The sequence below is a fragment of the Lolium perenne genome, chromosome 3, assembly GCF_019359855.2.
Source record: "Lolium perenne isolate Kyuss_39 chromosome 3, Kyuss_2.0, whole genome shotgun sequence".
Classification (NCBI taxonomy): Eukaryota; Viridiplantae; Streptophyta; class Magnoliopsida; order Poales; family Poaceae; genus Lolium; species Lolium perenne.
In genome coordinates this window covers 297,951,045-297,962,306 of record NC_067246.2, presented here as the reverse complement: position 1 = coordinate 297,962,306, position 11,262 = coordinate 297,951,045, and the positions used below count along the sequence as shown (strand labels likewise).

Here is an 11,262-nt window from a genome sequence, read left to right as displayed (position 1 = left end):
TCAGCAAATATATTTTCACTACTTAGCACATTTTTGCCCCCACTAAAATTTTAACCTGGATCCGCCCATGGAGGCAGATATATTCGTCTCACCGTGGGAGCAGCCGCCATCGACTTGGTCCACGCGGCCAGCCAAATCGCACCGTCGACCAGGTCATCCTCATTGACGATTTAAGCACCATATTTCATAAAAAATTGAGATATTGTACACCACATAATTTTGGACCAGATTTTTTAATCAGGGTCAGGTTCAAACACAAATCATGAGGTCTCCAAATATCCGCACTGCAACTACCAAAAATCTGCGACTTCAGATTTCCATATACTTTATTTTACACTGCTAGATTTCTGAAATATTGCAACAAGTGAACGACCATATTGAATACAACCAAAGATCCAATTAGCAAATTAGCATGACTCAAAATATCTGAAAATCATATTAGAATGCCAATAACTCAATATAATACATATTAGCACAAGCCAACAGGAAATTAATAAAATATATCTAAATATAACCACACAATAACCTTTTGAATGCACGGTATCCAGTTCCCACTTGCCATGAGTGAGTTCCATGGTCAGTGTGCATGCAAAGTTCCATCAAGCAAGATATGATGTAGCGAAACACGGTTCCTGCTGGTAAGATCAAATGAATTAATTAGCACCAACAAGCCACCACATCAAAATTGCTTCCAGATGATTGCCAAAACAATTAGCTAAAGCACAAACATAGCACAAGTACGCATAAATAATTTTTGAATACTTATTCATAGGAGATTAAATCAAATAACACAACTGAACCAGTTAGATGGTATATTAGTAGAGTGTATTAACCATGAGTAAATGACTAAATACATAGAAATGCAAATTCATAATTCTTACAGAATCTGTGTCAGTTCCACTTCTGCTCATTGCAATCAGTTTTAGTCCAGTCAACTATAGGTACTTGTACAGTAGAATGACAATGACAATGAGATTTCAGCGGTGCAAAAGGTAGTACAACATATTAGGCAAAAAAAAGGCGAGTCAGATAGACATGACTGAGTCTATGTACACTGAAATGCACATAAACCTTTGAATGAAACCAAGCTGTGGTGTCAAACTCATGCTGCGACCTCAGTGTTATGCTATGTATAGGACTAACCATTTATTTGCTTACCAGCACAAGCAAGAACCACAAGGAAGTCTTATAGCAGTAAATGACAGTAACTCTAAGGGTGCAAATGGTCAATTGTTTGAGATCATAATCATGCTCATGAACAGATAACAACATTCTTTCTTTTCCTCCCTAGCAAGAGAGACATAAGGGGTAGGGCATAAAGCATGTACATCTGTACATGGATAGCATAAATTTATTTACCCACAGGAACACCAATTGCAAAGAAGTATAATTGTAATCTAATACTCTATTAGAAAAATTATATTACCATATCATTTCTTTCAGTCTAAATAACACAAGTTGATGGAAACAAACTCTAATATAGATTTAAGTCGTCTATTAACCACAACATGGGACCAGGCGCCAAACTAAGTACGCCAAAATGAAAGCAAAGTTTGAATCACCATATGGCATTGAGAAAATAAGCTCTCCCGAGGATCCTCAAAAGGATCATGCAACAATGAGAAGGCAGAAACAAAGAAAGCAAATAAATGCTGCAAACAAAAAATTCCTGATTGGTTTTGTGCCTAAAAGAAGCCAATGAAAACCAAGCCAAATTCCGCATATCAAATTGGCAACTCAAATATTTGCTCTTTTAGTCTCCAAATATGAACTGGGGGGAAAATAGAACATAACCTCGACAAAATTTTGGCATCGAGCCAAATAGTAACAAAAGCAATTAAGCAAAGATAATTTAAGAAGGCTGGCAAACTCTCAAGGGCATCAAAACAAGCTGCCTTGTTCTTTGGCAGATATGTCCTTTTTCATCAGCATATGCTTCATTTATCTTTTTGCCCAAAGACCAGCAATGGACAGAATAAAGAGATAAAATCATTGAAGATAAATCAATTATTATCATCCTCCCATACATCCAGGGAAAGTAGAGAAAGTCAATTATTATCCGCAAAGTTGGTCGATGCCATCCCGCAAGGAACCGAAAACACGAATAAATATCGGAATGTTAAAATCAGCAGCAAGGTCCCCAAAAATAAATGATCAGCAGGATTGTATTATTGTACCTGTGAGGCATCGCAATTCTCACCAACACTATCAACAACACTATTGTTTCAATGCCTTGGTTCCGAACGGGTCTCACCATTAAAAAACTGCGCTTGACCACCACAAACAAACCTGGAGGAAATAGGATTTAATTGTCAGACGTATCTTTGATAGTAGTGGGCACCCTATATTAAAGTAAATATTGGACAAAAATGACCAAATCCTATTGCACAGAGCCTAGAAACACATAGAAATGCACAACCACATGGTCCAACATTGCTCGATGTATTCCCTTCCAGCTAACTTGAAGCCTGAAATGGTACTGAAAACAAAAACAAAACTGTACCTATTATTTTTCATTGGAGAAACGACTTCTCTCCACATTATTGTTTTAGCACATCAAATATTTTACTAAAATAGTAGCTGCAAAGAGGAAAAACAAACTATTAGGAGCTCTTAGCTAATACACAAAATAACTGAAAACCAAACTGTATTAGAACGAACATAACCCAATCTTATACATGCTACTGGAATTATCAAACTAACTCAAGCAACTGTAAACATCTGACATGATGGAAATGAGTCACTTTACCTTCAGGAACCTGTCTAAGTCACCACAACAACGATAGTTGTGGTATGTGCATTATACAACTCGATCTACTCAGCCGGCACAAACACACTGAACAACCATTATAAAATATAAATCAGTCAATGAGAAGTTGAGAACCAAGATTTATCCATAAATGTCTGCAATAACTAAATGGTACTGTATTGGGATTGGGATTGGGATTTGGGAAAAGCTCACCTTAAGCCCACCTTGGCGTCTTAAAACCAGCCATGCTTGCCGTTGCTGTCCCTGTATTGTCAAAATCCGTCGCCCGACACGATTTGGCCGGCCCTGCCCCGGATCCTGGCCATCCTTGACTCACACCCACTCCACCACCGTTCCCTACAGCTGAAAAGTGAGAAACAAGAGTGAGATATGAGAGAGATAGGTAAAGAGGAAGAGCGAGAGAGACGAGGGAAAAGCCAGCACTGCACCTGACCGCGTATCCTTGCTGCCGCTGCCGCGTCCAGCCGCCGCCGTCGGCTCCCGCTTCCAGCGCAGGTGGCGGGCGAATCGGAGCCGGGGATGCGCCCTCGCCGCTGCCGGTACAGCCGCCGCATCCAGCCGTCGCCGCATCCGGCCAGCGCCGCGCGTCTGGCCGTCCGGCGAGCCTCCACCGCCGCCAGCCGTCGCCGCGTCCGGCCAGCGCCACGCATCCGGCGAGCCTCCATCGCCGCATGCAGCCGACGCTGCCGCGTCCAACCGCGTTCGCTCGGGCGCGTGTTTTCTGCCGCTGCTGCGGCCGCGTCCAGGCGGAAGGTGGAGGTCGGCCAAGGAGAGGCGGCGGAGGGAAGTGGGGATGAGGATTGGGCAGATGGGAATATGGGGATTGGTCAGCTAGGGTTTGTCTACCCACTCCCACGAGAAAACAGCCAAACCACGCGACGCGGACGAGCAGCATCGCTCCCTCTGCTCGGTGGATCCCGCATGTATTCGGTCCCATGCGTCATGGACTTGCTTGGAGGATGAACAAGTGAGGAAAAATGTACCGTATCCAACGGCTGGGGTAGAAGCGGGAGCCAACTTTTACTGTGCTGGTGAAAACGTGTGAACCAGATTGATGTGCCCCTTTTGGATGGCTGGTTGGCCGGGTAGTCTAGGAACATTTATAGAAGTAATGCACTCGCAAGAAATAGCATTTGAAGCAAAAGAGAGCATCAAGAAGCAAATTCAAAACACATTTAAGTCTAATCCACTTCCTATGCAAAGGAATCTTGTACACAAATGAATTCATGAAGAACAGAGTGACAAGCATAAGAGGATAAAACACGAGTAACTTCAAGATTCTCAACATAAAGAGGGGAAACTTAATATTATTAAGATGCATATAACCATGTTTCCCTCTCTCATAATAACTTTCAGTAGCATCATTGATGAAATCCACAATATACCCATCACTTAAAACATTCTTATCATGGTTCATATGCATAGAAGTATCATTAATTTTGGCATAAGAAGAGTTCTTCTCATTAATAGTAATTGGAGCAAGATTATTATCAAGAATTTGAACATGGTAAACAAGTTGCATATTAAGGGAATTGTTTTTGGTAATCCAATCATGACTATGACAAGTTTCATAAGGATAGTTATAACCTATATCATAGCATTCTTTATAATCATCAAAGGTCGGAGGCACAGTGTCATCATAAGAAATAGAATAGTTATCTTTCACAGTCGGTTTATCTTTGACCATACCATCATTGTTATTAGAAGGAGATGTATCAAACACATAATGATCAGTAGCAAAAGGATTTTCAAACACCTCTTCCCCAAGCTTAAAGCTTCCTATATCATTATGGGAGGAAGCATGGATAGCACTGATACTATGGCAATTATTATCACCATCATTTTCAGAATTAGTTTCCCAGAGATTTGCAATATCAAAAGTAGTGTGCTCATTCAAATCATGATCACTAATGTATGTAAAGGGAATAGGAAGATCATTGTATTCAGATTCATTATCATAATAATTATTAGGAGTAACATACTTACGGTTACCTAGCGTTATCTCATTCACGCGGGGATATTCCGTTACCTCTTTCTCTTTATTCTCCTTCTTCTTCTTCTTCTTCTTCGTTCCCTTCTTCTTCTTCTTCTTCTTCTTCTCTTCCTTCTCCTCGTTCCCTTCTTTAGGAGGAAGAGGCTTGAAGGGTGGCTTGTCCGCATAACCTGATTTACTTTCAGAAACAATAGAAGAAACTTGGGAGGATTCCTCCTTTTCATTAATTAGTTCAAAGCACACAGCGGTCCTATCATATTTTGGCAAGGTGTCATCTTCTAAAATATTTTGTATGTAAGTATTTGTATGGCTATTATCAATGCAATAAGAAAAACACCCATGCAGGACATCATCAATATCAAGATCACTCATATGTAACAAAGAGATTTTTCTTGAGAGCTCTTCACACCATAAAAATAAAGTAAGTTCATCATGCTGATTAGGAGTAATTTCATCATCACAATACCAATTTGTAGCACTCATGGGGTTCAAATTATCATTGGAGGAGCATTGAAAATTAAAATGACCCACTCCATGGCAAAGTTCACAAATAAAAGGATAGAGGGCACACACTTTTTTACCAAGATCATCTAGAGCCCTAAACCACTTTCTAGTTTTTTCATTAATATGATGGATGCAATATTCATCTTTGATTTGGTTAATTCCACAAGGTCTATGCATTCCACAAAAATTAACATGCTTATAAGAAATAGCATTCTTAGGAGTTTGAGCATGCTTATTGCAATCATTAACAACAATTTCATTCTTCATGCAAGCCTCTTTAAAAGGTTCATGATACTTATCAAAATTCTTCTTAGGCAATTCAAAATGAGAAGCAAAGGCTTTATAAAGATTTGCAGCAACTTGAGAGTCAAGACCATAAGTAGCACTCATATCTCGAAATTTATCAGTATCCATAAAAGCTTCAATGCATTCATAATCATAATTTATACCTGACTCTTCACCTTTGTTGTTCTCCCATCCTTCAGCGTTCTCCTCAATCCGATCAAGAAGATCCCACTTAGCTTCAACCTCCTTGCTTGTGAAAGATCCCTCCGAACAGGCATCTAGATAGTCTTTGTGTTGTCCTGAAAGCCTCGCATAAAAATTGTTAACAATAACATTACGGGGGAGCTCATGAATGGGACATTTGAGCATTAGTGACTTCAATCTCCCCCACGCTTGAGAAATACTCTCTCCATCACGAGGATAAAAGTTATAAATATAATTCCTATCAATATGCACTTCATAAGGAGGATAAAATTTAGAGTAAAAGAGAGATACAATTTCCTCCCAACCAAGAGAATGACTATTCTTCAACAATTTATACCAATGCACCGCTTTACCAGACAGCGAAATAGAGAATAGCTTCTTCCTCACTTCATCCATAGAGATACCTGCACACTTGAATAACCCGCATAATTCATGAAAAAACAGTAAATGATCTCCAGGATGGACAGTTCCATCCCCTTCATAGCGGTTATCCATAACACGTTCAATAATTTTCATAGGTATTTTATACGGAATACTTTCAGCAGGTGGATTTAAAATATCAGAAGCATCATTAGAGTTATCGCATATGGGAGATAAAGCATTATCAGAGCAAAATATTTCTTCCAAAGCTGAGGAGCAAAAAAGATTATTTTTATATAAACTAGCTTCCCTAAGCTTAGACTTATCCATAGCATTAGCAGTGATTGCGTTCATACCAATAACATTGCTACTAGCATGCAAATGAGGTTCCATAGGTTCTTTAATTTTCGCATCACACAATTCATGTCTTAACTTAGGAAATAAATCAAAAAGCTCATAGTTGTATTCCATTATGCCTAACTAGTGTAAAACAAGAAACAAAAAGATGCAATTGCAGGATCTAAAGGAAATAGCTTCGAGCACACACACAATGGCGCCAGAAAAGCATCATTACACTGAACCGGAGTATGAGTGCCTTTTACCTTTCCTCCCCGGCAACGGCGCCAGAAAAGTGCTTGATGTCTACGGGAGCTTCTATTCTTGTAGACAGTGTTGGGCCTCCAAGAACAGAGGTTTGTAGAACAGCAGCAAGTTTCCCTTAAGTGGATCACCCAAGGTTTATCGATCTCAGGGAGGAAGAGGTCAAAGATATCCCTCTCAAGCAACCCTGCAACCACAAAGCAAGAAGTCTCTTGTGTCCCCAACACACCTAATACACTTGTCAGATGTATAGGTGCACTAGTTCGGCGAAGAGATAGTGAGATGCAAGTAATATGGATGAGTATGAGTGGTAATAGCAATCTGAATAAAATATGGCAGCGAGTAAACATGCAACAAAATAGTAAACAAACGGAGATTCGATGCTTGGAAGCAAGGCCCAGGGATCCTGCTTTCACTAGTGGACACTCTCAACAATGATCACATAATAGGACTACTCTACACCCTCTTGTTGGATGATGAACACCACTAATTGTGTAGGATTACACGAACCCTCAATGCCGGAGTTAACAAGCTCCACAATATTCAATGTTCATATTTAAATAACCTTAGAGTGCAAGATAGATCAACACAACCAAACCAAGTACTAACATAGCATGCACACCGTTACCTTCACACTATGAAAGAAGGAATAGATCGCATCAATACCATCATAGTAATAGTTAACTTCATAATCTACAAGAGATCACAATCATAGCATACGCCAAGTACTTCATGATGCACACACTGCCAACATTACATCATGGAGGAGGAATAGACTACTTTAATAACATCACTAGAGTAGCACATAGATGATATTCAACTAGATCACAAAGAGAGAGAGATGAACCACATAGCTACAGCGGAGCCCTCAGCCCCGGGGGTGAATTACTCCCTCCTCATCATGGAGACAGCGATGGCGGTGAAGATGGCGGTGGAGACGGCGGTGGAGATGACTCCGGGGGAAATTCCCCGTCCTGGTGGCGTGCCGGAACAGAGACTTCTGTCCCCCGAATTGGAGTTTCGCGATGGCGGCGGCTCTGGATGTTTTTCTCTGGTTTCGTCGAACTGGGTCGAGGTTTTAGGTCAGGGACGACTGAATAGGCGAAGAGTCGGAGTCGGAGGGGCCACAGGGGGCCCACACACTAGGGGGGCGCGCCCCCCTTGGCCGCGCCGCCCTGTGGGGTGGGCCCCCTGGCTCCCCTCTGGCCCTTCTTCGGTGCTCTGGAAGCTTCCGGGAATTCTAAGATCTGCGGTGTTGATTTTGTCCGATTCCGAGAATATTTCCTTACTAGGATTTCTAAAACCAAAAACAGCAGAAAACAGCAACTGGCCCTTCGGCATCTCGTCAATAGGTTAGTTCCGGAAAACGCATAAAATCATCATAAAGTATGCATAAAACATGTAGATATCATCAATAATGTGGCATGGAACATAAGAAATTATCGATACGTCGGAGACGTATCACCCCCCCCCCCCCAAAGTCCGGCCCTGGGGAATTTCCGGTCAAAATTCCGACCAAATATCCGGCCTCATGCCAGGGTATTACTGAGCCACATCGCCTCGAGTCCTTAGCCAAATTTCAGGGGCCGGATATTTGGCAAATATCCGGCCCGGAAAATCCTGCCTACCAAACTTGTAAAATCAATATCTCAAGATTGGTAGCTCCGAATGGAGTGAAACCAATTTTGTTGGAAATATGGAAACCAGTGGGGGTGATTTTCTATTATTTTTAGAGGTGCAACACCTCAACATGAGAAACCGAGAAAATCACCAAACTCGAAAACACAACAAATGATCTATGCAAAATCCGTTTTCGAAGAACTAGAGCTTGTCATGAGAATAAGCACAAGCTCTAAAACATCACATGGATAAGACCCAAATAACAACCAAGAAAGATGATGTGCAAGGATGCAAAGGTTTGAGCTATCCAAAGGATACAGTCGAGTTACTCACTCGAGAGCCCTCTTGATAGTACGGCAACTAAACTATAAACCGGTCTCCAACTACACTATGAGACCGGTGAGAAAGAAACCCTATCAAGAGAAAACCTTATACTTGCGCATTCCACTTGAGCTCGATGATGACGATCTTGACCTCAACAAGATGGAACGCCTTTCTTGATTGTGCTTGCTTGACGAAGTCTTGTCGATTGCTCCCCCATAATCCACCATGGGAGAGCAACTTCTTCGGCGCATATTCACATATCCATGATCACCATATATGGATTGCTCCCCCATAATCCACCATGGGAGAGCTTCTTCTTCGGCGCATCTTCACATATCCATGATCACCATATGGATGGCAAGAGTCAAGCAAAGGATCTCTTCGAGATGGCTCATCTTGAACTTGCACTTCATTTCGTTGATGTCTTGAAGTTAACCTTGAGAGCTCACTTCATCTTCATCTTCAAGACATACTTGTGTTATCGCCGGATTTTAGCCAAATAAGGAGATGTGCCGTGATTGAGATGGGCTTAGAGGATATGTACATAAAGTGTTTCTGAATCGGCCTCGTGCGAGAGTTTGGGCTAGATTGCCCGTATATCTGTACATTATGGTAGATTACGTTTCAGTTTAGAATTAAGAGATAGAGTTTGGTTCGTACACAGTTAGGTTTATTCCAAAGATAGGAAGTCTACGGACTATAAATATGTACCTAGGGTTATTGAGAAAGGAGGACGATCACGTTCACAACAAACACAATCTAGGCGCATCGCCACCCCTTGTTTCGAGGGTTTCTTCCGGGTAAGCGCCATGCTGCCCAGATCGCATCTCGCGATCTGAGCAGTATCAGTTTATTCGTTGTTTTGTGTTGCTCGTGCTGAAGTCTTGTTGATGGCGAGTAATACTGTTATCATAGATGTTTTGGGGCTAATATCGATACTTTTCTGGTATGTTTGCTTAGTTATGCTGCCCCTAGATATCTAGCTGCCTTTGCACCTATCTTAGGTGTAAGGGCAGCATCTTGCTTGATCTTTATTTAGTAGATCTGATCTGTTATGGTTGTTCCTTGTTCTCCAAGGATTAGTTTGATATCCGCATGGTTAGGCCTTGCAAACGGGTTGAACGATCCAGTAGTGCGTAAGGTATGGTTTGCCGATCCAAGAGGGGTTGTTCCGGGAATCGACTCTGTGTTGGGTTTTAGGCCTCTTCTAGGACTAGTTTTCTGTTATCTTTCGTATCTGCCAGGCTCAACTACGTGTAGGACGTTCCAGTTATGCAGTGAAAACCCTAGACTGTCGTAGATCGATTTGGCTTGGTATTGATCAAGCAGGATCCCCATGTTATCGTAGATCCAATACGAACCATGGATCAATCGGCTCCTTGAGCCGATTCACAGGGTAACCTGAGAGCCGATCGAGGCTCAGATTTAATGTTTACGTGTCTGCCATGCAGGAAACTAATTGAAGCAATCCATCACCTTCCTGACCAGGTATAGGTCAGGTGGCACGCCCTCGCAACAGCCAGGACGTGTGCCAGATTTTACGGGCCGTTGCCCGAGGGACCAGGGCCCACCAGCAGTTCCGGGAGCCTCCCGGCTCTTCGTGTTGCTCGTCGCTGCTCGCCGGTGGGTTTTGGCAGGCAACAACTTGACACTTGATCTTCTTCATTTGGATGGCAAGACTCAAGCAAAGGATCTATTCGAGATGGCTCATCTTGAACTTGCACTTCATTTCTTCATGGCAAGCTTCAAGCATATGATCGCTTCACGTTGGCTCATCTTGAACTTGCACTTCATTTCGTTGATGTCTTGAAGTAACTTGAGGGCTCACTTCATCTTCATCTTCAAGACATACTTGACACTTGATATCCTTCATCAATTTCTTCTTATTGCAACCTTGAAGCCAACAAATGGTTCAAGCATTGCCTATGGAAAACACCTACAAATATAACTCAATGCAAACATTAGTCCATAGGGATTGTCATTAATTACCAAAACCACACATGGGGGCTCCATGCACTTTCACACGGTTTAGGACATGACACGAAGTCAATATAGCCTCCCCCACCATTCCTTGGATAAACCCGAAACATCTAACATGACGTTAACCAAATCTTTTAGAGTACGGTTTTTACTTTCTGCAATCCCATTGGTTTGTGGGGAATTGGGAGGCGTCCTCTCATGGATTATAACATGTTCCGCACATAATAAATTGAAATCATTAGAAAAGTACTCCCCACCACGATCGGACCGAACCCTTTTTTATCTTTCTTTCAAGTTGATTCTCAACTTTAGCCTTATAGATTTTAAAGAAATCAAGAGTCTCATCTTTAGTTTTCAGGAGATACACATAACAATACCTAGTGGAATCATCAATCAAAGTCATGAAATATTTCTTTCCACCTCTTGTCAACTCACCATTCATCTCACATAGATCTGAATGTATGAGCTCTAGTGATGCCAAGTTTCTTTCCTTCGCAGGCTTGTTAGGCTTGCGGGACTGCTTTGCTTGCACACAAGCATGACACTTAGAGCCTTTGACAAAGGTGAATTTCATAATTAAACTCATATCAACAGGCCGCGTCATACAACCAAAATTAAGATG

General features: G+C 41.8%; 1 long non-coding RNA gene across 1 annotated transcript; it reads right to left on the bottom strand.

Annotated features, from left to right (window-relative positions):
* Positions 1 to 1,219: 1,219 nt before the first annotated feature.
* LOC127345045 (uncharacterized) lies at positions 1,220 to 3,744 on the bottom strand. Its single transcript, XR_007878390.2, has 5 exons — positions 3,199 to 3,744; positions 2,963 to 3,112; positions 2,750 to 2,836; positions 2,504 to 2,580; positions 1,220 to 2,289 (listed from the first exon to the last, which is right to left on the bottom strand). It is a non-coding gene; the product is annotated as an uncharacterized lncRNA (long non-coding RNA).
* Between the last annotated feature and the right edge of the window lie 7,518 nt (positions 3,745 to 11,262).